Here is a 7,500-nt window from a genome sequence, read left to right as displayed (position 1 = left end):
GCGAGAGAGAGAGAGAGAGAGAGAGCGGTATAGGCCGCGAGAGAGAGAGAGATAGATATACAGGCCGCGAAAGAGAGAGAGAGAGAGAGGTACAGGCCGCGGGAGAGAGGCACAGGCCGCGAGAGAGAGAGAGAGAGAGGCACAGCCGCAAGACAGAGAGGGAGAGAGAGAGAGAAAAAGAGAGAGGGAGACAGGTACAGGCCGCGATAGAGAGAGAGAGGTACAGGCCACGAGAGAGAGAGAGAGATACAGGCCGCGAGAGAGAGAGAGAGTACAGGCCGCGAGAGAGAGAGAGAGAGAGAGAGTGTACAGGCCGCGAGAGAGAGAGAGAGAGAGTACAGGCCGCGAGAGAGAGAGAGAGAGAGAGAGTACAGGCCGCGAGAGAGAGAGAGAGAGAGAGAGAGTACAGGCCGCGAGAGAGAGAGAGAGAGTACAGGCCGCGAGAGAGAGAGAGAGAGTACAGGCCGCGAGAGAGAGAGAGAGAGTACAGGCCGCGAGAGAGAGAGAGAGTACAGGCCGCGAGAGAGAGAGAGAGAGAGAGAGAGAGAGAGAGAGAGAGTACAGGCCGCGAGAGAGAGAGAGAGAGAGAGTACAGGCCGCGAGAGAGAGAGAGTACAGGCCGCGAGAGAGAGAGTACAGGCCGCGAAAGAGAGAGAGTACAGGCCGCGAAAGAGAGAGAGTACAGGCCGCGAAAGAGAGAGAGAAAGTACAGGCCGCGAGAGAGAGAGAGAGAGAGTACAGGCCGCGAGAGAGAGAGAGAGAGAGAAAGTACAGGCCGCGAGAGAGAGAGAGAGAGAGAGTACAGGCCGCGAGAGAGAGAGAGAGAGTACAGGCCGCGAGAGAGAGAGAGTACAGGCCGCGAGAGAGAGAGAGAGAGTACAGGCCGCGAGAAAGAGATAGAGAGAGAGTACAGGCCGCGAGAAAGAGAGAGAGAGTACAGGCCGCGAGAAAGAGAGAGAGTACAGGCCGCGAGAAAGAGAGAGAGTACAGGCCGCGAGAAAGAGAGTACAGGCCGCGAGAAAGAGAGAGAGTACAGGCCGCGAGAAAGAGAGAGAGGTACAGGCCGCGAGAGAGAGAGAGGTACAGGCCGCGAGAGAGAGAGAGGTACAGGCCGCGAGAGAGAGAGAGGTACAGGCCGCGAGAGAGAGAGAGGTACAGGCCGCGAGAGAGAGAGAGGTACAGGCCGCGAGAGAGAGAGAGGTACAGGCCGCGAGAGAGAGAGAGAGGCACAGGCCACAAGAGAGAAAGAGAGGTACAGGCCGCGAGAGAGAGAAAGAGAGGCAGAGGCCGCGAGAGAGAGAGAAAGAAAGAGGTACAGGCCGCGAGAGAGAGAGAGTGAGAGGGGTACAGGCCGCGAGAGAGAGAGAGAGAGAAAGAGGTACAGGCCACGAGAGAGAGAGAGAGAGAGAGAGAGAGAGGTACAGGCCGCGAGAGAGAGAGAGAGAGAGAGAGAGAGAGATACAGGCCGCGAGAGAGAGAGAGAGAGATACAGGCCACGAGAGAGAAAGAGAGAGAGAGAGAGATACAGGCCGTGAGAGAGAGAGAGAGAGAGTACAGGCCGAGAGATTACAGGCCGCGAGAGAGAGAGAGAGAGAGGTACAGGCTGTGAGAGAGAGAGAGAGAGCGGTACAGGCCGCGAGAGAGAGAGAGAGAGAGAGAGCGGTATAGGCCGCGAGAGAGAGAGAGATAGATATACAGGCCGCGAAAGAGAGAGAGAGAGAGAGGTACAGGCCGCGAGAGAGAGGCACAGGCCGCGAGAGAGAGAGAGAGGCACAGCCGCAAGACAGAGAGGGAGAGAGAGAGAGAAAAAGAGAGAGGGAGACAGGTACAGGCCGCGATAGAGAGAGAGAGGTACAGGCCACGAGAGAGAGAGAGAGATACAGGCCGCGAGAGAGAGAGAGAGTACAGGCCGCGAGAGAGAGAGAGAGAGAGAGAGAGTGTACAGGCCGCGAGAGAGAGAGAGAGAGAGTACAGGCCGCGAGAGAGAGAGAGAGAGAGAGAGTACAGGCCGCGAGAGAGAGAGAGGGAGAGAGAGTACAGGCCGCGAGAGAGAGAGAGAGAGTACAGGCCGCGAGAGAGAGAGAGAGAGTACAGGCCGCGAGAGAGAGAGAGAGTACAGGCCGCGAGAGAGAGAGAGAGAGAGAGAGAGAGAGAGAGTACAGGCCGCGAGAGAGAGAGAGAGAGTACAGGCCGCGAGAGAGAGAGAGTACAGGCCGCGAGAGAGAGAGTACAGGCCGCGAAAGAGAGAGAGTACAGGCCGCGAAAGAGAGAGAGAAAGTACAGGCCGCGAGAGAGAGAGAGAGAGAGAGAGTACAGGCCGCGAGAGAGAGAGAGAGAGTACAGGCCGCGAGAGAGAGAGAGAGAGAGTACAGGCCACGAGAAAGAGATAAAGAGAGAGTACAGGCCGCGAGAAAGAGAGAGAGAGTACAGGCCGCGAGAAAGAGAGAGAGTACAGGCCGCGAGAAAGAGAGAGAGTACAGGCCGCGAGAAAGAGAGTACAGGCCGCGAGAAAGAGAGAGAGTACAGGCCGCGAGAAAGAGAGAGAGTACAGGCCGCGAGAAAGAGAGAGAGTACAGGCCGCGAGAAAGAGAGAGAGTACAGGCCGCGAGAAAGAGAGAGAGTACAGGCCGCGAGAAAGAGAGAGAGTACAGGCCGCGAGAAAGAGAGAGTGTACAGGCCGCGAGAAAGAGAGAGTGTACAGGCCGCGAGAAAGAGAGAGTGTACAGGCCACGAGAGAGAGTACAGGCCGCGAGAGAGAGAGAGAGTACAGGCCGCGAGAGAGAGAGAGAGTACAGGCCGCGAGAGAGAGAGAGAGTGTACAGGCCGCGAGAGAGAGTGTACAGGCCGCGAGAGAGAGAGAGTGTACAGGCCACGAGAGAGAGAGAGTGTACAGGCCGCGAGAGAGAGAGAGAGAGTACAGGCCGCGAGAGAGAGAGAGAGAGTACAGGCCGCGAGAGAGAGAGGTACAGGCCGCGAGAGAGAGAGAGAGGTACAGGCCGCGAGAGAGAAAGAGAGGTACAGGCCGCGAGAGAGAAAGAGAGGTACAGGCCGCGAGAGAGAAAGAGAGGTACAGGCCGCGAGAGAGAAAGAGAGGTACAGGCCGCGAGAGAGAGAGAGAGAGAGGTACAGGCCGCGAGAGAGAGAGAGAGGTACAGGCCGCGAGAGAGAGAGAGGTACAGGCCGCGAGAGAGAGAGAGAGGTACAGGCCGCGAGAGAGAGAGGTACAGGCCGCGAGAGAGAGAGAGAGGTACAGGCCGCGAAAGAGAGAGAGAGGTACAGGCCGCGAAAGAGAGAGAGAGGTACAGGCCGCGAGAGAGAGAGAGGTACATGCCGCGAGAGAGAGAGAGAGGTACAGGCCGCGAGAGAGAGAGAGTACAGGCCGCGAGAGAGAGAGAGAGTACAGGCCGCGAGAGAGAGAGAGAGTACAGGCCGCGAGAGAGAGAGAGAGTACAGGCCGCGAGAGAGAGAGAGAGTACAGGCCGCGAGAGAGAGAGAGAGTACAGGCCGCGAGAGAGAGAGAGAGTACAGGCCGCGAGAGAGAGAGAGAGAGAGAGTGCAGGCCGAGAGAGAGAGAGTGCAGGCCGAGAGAGAGAGAGAGAGAGAGAGTACAGGCCGCGAGAGAGAGAGAGTACAGGCCGCGAGAGAGAGAGAGAGTACAGGCCGAGAGAGAGAGAGAGAGAGAGAGAGTACAGGCCGAGAGAGAGAGAGAGAGTACAGGCCGCGAGAGAGAGAGAGAGAGAGAGAGTACAGGCTGCGAGAGTGAGAGAAGAGTACAGGCCGCGAGAGAGAGAGAAGAGTACAGGCCGCGAGAGAGAGAGAAGAGTACAGGCCGCGAGAGAGAGAGAGAGAGTACAGGCCGCGAGAGAGAGAGAGAAGAGTACAGGCCGCGAGAGAGAGAGAAGAGTACAGGCCGCGAGAGAGAGAGAAGAGTACAGGCCGCGAGAGAGAGAGAGAGAGAGAGAGTGGTTCAGGCCATGAGAGAGAGAGAGAGAGAGAGAGAGAGAGTGGTTCAGGCCGCGAGAGAGAGAGAGAGGTTCAGGCCGCGAGAGAGAGAGAGAGAGAGAGAGAGAGAGGGGTACAGGCCGCGAGAGAGAGAGAGGTACAGGTCGCGAGAGAGAGCGAGCGAGAGAGAGAGAGGGAGGTACAGGCCGCAAGAGAGAGAGAGAGAGAGAGAGGTACAGGCCGCAAGAGAGAGAGAGAGAGAGGTACAGGCTGCGAGAGAGAAAGAGAGGTACAGGCCGCGAGAGAGAGAGAGAGGTACAGGCCGCGAGAGAGAGAGAGAGAGTACAGGCCGCGAGAGAGAGAGAGAGGTACAGGCTGCGAGAGAGAAAGAGAGAGAGATTCAGGCCGCGAGAGAGAGAGAGGTACAGGCCGCGAGAGAGGCACAGGCCGCGAGAGAGAGAGAGGCACAGCCGCAAGAGAGAGAGGGAGAGAGAGAGAGAGAGAGAAAAAGAGAGAGGGAGACAGGTACAGGCCGCGAGAGAGAGAGAGAGGTACAGGCCACGAGAGAGAGAGAGAGATACAGGCCGCGAGAGAGAGAGAGTGTACAGGCCGCGAGAGAGAGAGAGAGAGAGAGTGTGTACAGGCCACGAGAGAGAGAGAGAGAGATACAGGCCGCGAGAGAGAGAGAGGTACAGCCCGCGAGAGAGAGAGAGAGAGGTACAGGCCGCGAGACAGAGAGAGAGAGAGGAACAGGGCGCACGAGAGAGAGGTACAGGCCGCGAGAGAGAGAGAGAGAGAGAAAGAGGTACAGGCCTCGAGAGAGAGAGAGAGAGAGAGAGAGAGAGAGAGAGAGAGAGAGAGAGAGAGGTACAGGCCACGAGAGAGAGAGAGAGAGAGAGAGAGAGAGAGAGACAGCCAGAGAGAGAGAGAGAGAGAGAGAGAGAGAGACAGCCAGAGAGAGAGAGAGAGAGAGACAGCCAGAGAGAGAGAGAGAGAGAGAGAGAGAGAGGTACAGGCTGCGAGAGAGAAAGAGAGAGAGAGGTACAGGCTGCGAGAGAGAAAGAGAGAGAGATTCAGGCCGCGAGAGAGAGAGAGAGAGAGAGATACAGGCCGCAAAAGACAGAGAGAGAGAGGCACAGGCCACAAGAGAGAAAGAGAGGTACAGGCCGCGAGGGAGAGAAAGAGAGGCAGAGGTCGCGAGAGAGAGAGAGAGAGAGTGAGAGGTACAGGCCGCGAGAGAGAGAGAAAGAAAGAGGTACAGGCCGCGAGAGAGAGAGAGAGAGGCACAGGCCACAAGAGAGAAAGAGAGGTACAGGCCGCGAGAGAGAGAGAGAAAGAGGTACAGGCCGCGAGAGAGAGAGAGGGGTACAGGCCGCGAGAGAGAGAGAGGGGTACAGGCCGCGAGAGAGAGAGGGGTACAGGCCGCGAGAGAGAGAGGGGTACAGGCCGCGAGAGAGAGAGAGGTACAGGCCGCGAGAGAGAGAGAGGTACAGGCCGCGAGAGAGAGAGAGGTACAGGCCGCGAGAGAGAGAGAGGTACAGGCCGCGAGAGAGAGAGAGGTACAGGCCGCGAGAGAGAGAGAGGTACAGGCCGCGAGAGAGAGAGAGGTACAGGCCGCGAGAGAGAGAGAGGTACAGGCCGCGAGAGAGAGAGAGGTACAGGCCGCGAGAGAGAGAGAGGTACAGGCCGCGAGAGAGAGGTACAGGCCGCGAGAGAGAGAGAGGTACAGGCCGCGAGAGAGAGAGAGGTACAGGCCGCGAGAGAGAGAGAGGTACAGGCCGCGAGAGAGAGAGAGAGGCACAGGCCACAAGAGAGAAAGAGAGGTACAGGCCGCGAGAGAGAGAAAGAGAGGCAGAGGCCGCGAGAGAGAGAGAAAGAAAGAGGTACAGGCCGCGAGAGAGAGAGAGTGAGAGGGGTACAGGCCGCGAGAGAGAGAGAGAGAGAAAGAGGTACAGGCCACGAGAGAGAGAGAGAGAGAGAGAGAGAGGTACAGGCCGCGAGAGAGAGAGAGAGAGAGAGAGAGAGAGATACAGGCCGCAAGAGAGAGAGAGAGAGATACAGGCCACGAGAGAGAAAGAGAGAGAGAGAGAGATACAGGCCGCGAGAGAGAGAGAGAGAGAGTACAGGCCGAGAGATTACAGGCCGCGAGAGAGAGAGAGAGAGGTACAGGCTGTGAGAGAGAGAGAGAGAGCGGTACAGGCCGCGAGAGAGAGAGAGAGAGAGAGAGCGGTATAGGCCGCGAGAGAGAGAGAGATAGATATACAGGCCGCGAAAGAGAGAGAGAGAGAGAGGTACAGGCCGCGGGAGAGAGGCACAGGCCGCGAGAGAGAGAGAGAGAGAGGCACAGCCGCAAGACAGAGAGGGAGAGAGAGAGAGAAAAGAGAGAGGGAGACAGGTACAGGCCGCGATAGAGAGAGAGAGGTACAGGCCACGAGAGAGAGAGAGAGATACAGGCCGCGAGAGAGAGAGAGAGTACAGGCCGCGAGAGAGAGAGAGAGAGAGTGTACAGGCCGCGAGAGAGAGAGAGAGAGTACAGGCCGCGAGAGAGAGAGAGAGAGAGAGAGTACAGGCCGCGAGAGAGAGAGAGAGAGAGAGAGTACAGGCCGCGAGAGAGAGAGAGAGAGTACAGGCCGCGAGAGAGAGAGAGTACAGGCCGCGAGAGAGAGAGAGGTACAGGCCGCGAGAGAGAGGTACAGGCCGCGAGAGAGAGAGAGGTACAGGCCGCGAGAGAGAGAGAGGTACAGGCCGCGAGAGAGAGAGAGGTACAGGCCGCGAGAGAGAGAGAGAGGCACAGGCCACAAGAGAGAAAGAGAGGTACAGGCCGCGAGAGAGAGAAAGAGAGGCAGAGGCCGCGAGAGAGAGAGAAAGAAAGAGGTACAGGCCGCGAGAGAGAGAGAGTGAGAGGGGTACAGGCCGCGAGAGAGAGAGAGAGAGAAAGAGGTACAGGCCACGAGAGAGAGAGAGAGAGAGAGAGAGAGGTACAGGCCGCGAGAGAGAGAGAGAGAGAGAGAGAGAGAGATACAGGCCGCAAGAGAGAGAGAGAGAGATACAGGCCACGAGAGAGAAAGAGAGAGAGAGAGAGATACAGGCCGCGAGAGAGAGAGAGAGAGAGTACAGGCCGAGAGATTACAGGCCGCGAGAGAGAGAGAGAGAGGTACAGGCTGTGAGAGAGAGAGAGAGAGCGGTACAGGCCGCGAGAGAGAGAGAGAGAGAGAGAGCGGTATAGGCCGCGAGAGAGAGAGAGATAGATATACAGGCCGCGAAAGAGAGAGAGAGAGAGAGGTACAGGCCGCGGGAGAGAGGCACAGGCCGCGAGAGAGAGAGAGAGAGAGGCACAGCCGCAAGACAGAGAGGGAGAGAGAGAGAGAAAAAGAGAGAGGGAGACAGGTACAGGCCGCGATAGAGAGAGAGAGGTACAGGCCACGAGAGAGAGAGAGAGATACAGGCCGCGAGAGAGAGAGAGAGTACAGGCCGCGAGAGAGAGAGAGAGAGAGTGTACAGGCCGCGAGAGAGAGAGAGAGAGAGTACAGGCCGCGAGAGAGAGAGAGAGAGAGAGTA

At 57.9% G+C, this 7,500-nt stretch overlaps 1 protein-coding gene across 2 annotated transcripts in view; it reads right to left on the bottom strand.

Moving 5' to 3' along the window:
• Positions 1-7,500, bottom strand: part of hdgfl2 (HDGF like 2) — a 173,373-nt gene that overhangs the window by 109,956 nt on the left and 55,917 nt on the right. The window lies entirely within an intron of this gene.

The sequence above is a fragment of the Carcharodon carcharias genome, chromosome 14 (assembly GCF_017639515.1).
Source record: "Carcharodon carcharias isolate sCarCar2 chromosome 14, sCarCar2.pri, whole genome shotgun sequence".
Lineage (NCBI taxonomy): Eukaryota > Metazoa > Chordata > Chondrichthyes > Lamniformes > Lamnidae > Carcharodon > Carcharodon carcharias.
This window is presented reverse-complemented; position numbering and strand designations above follow the sequence as displayed.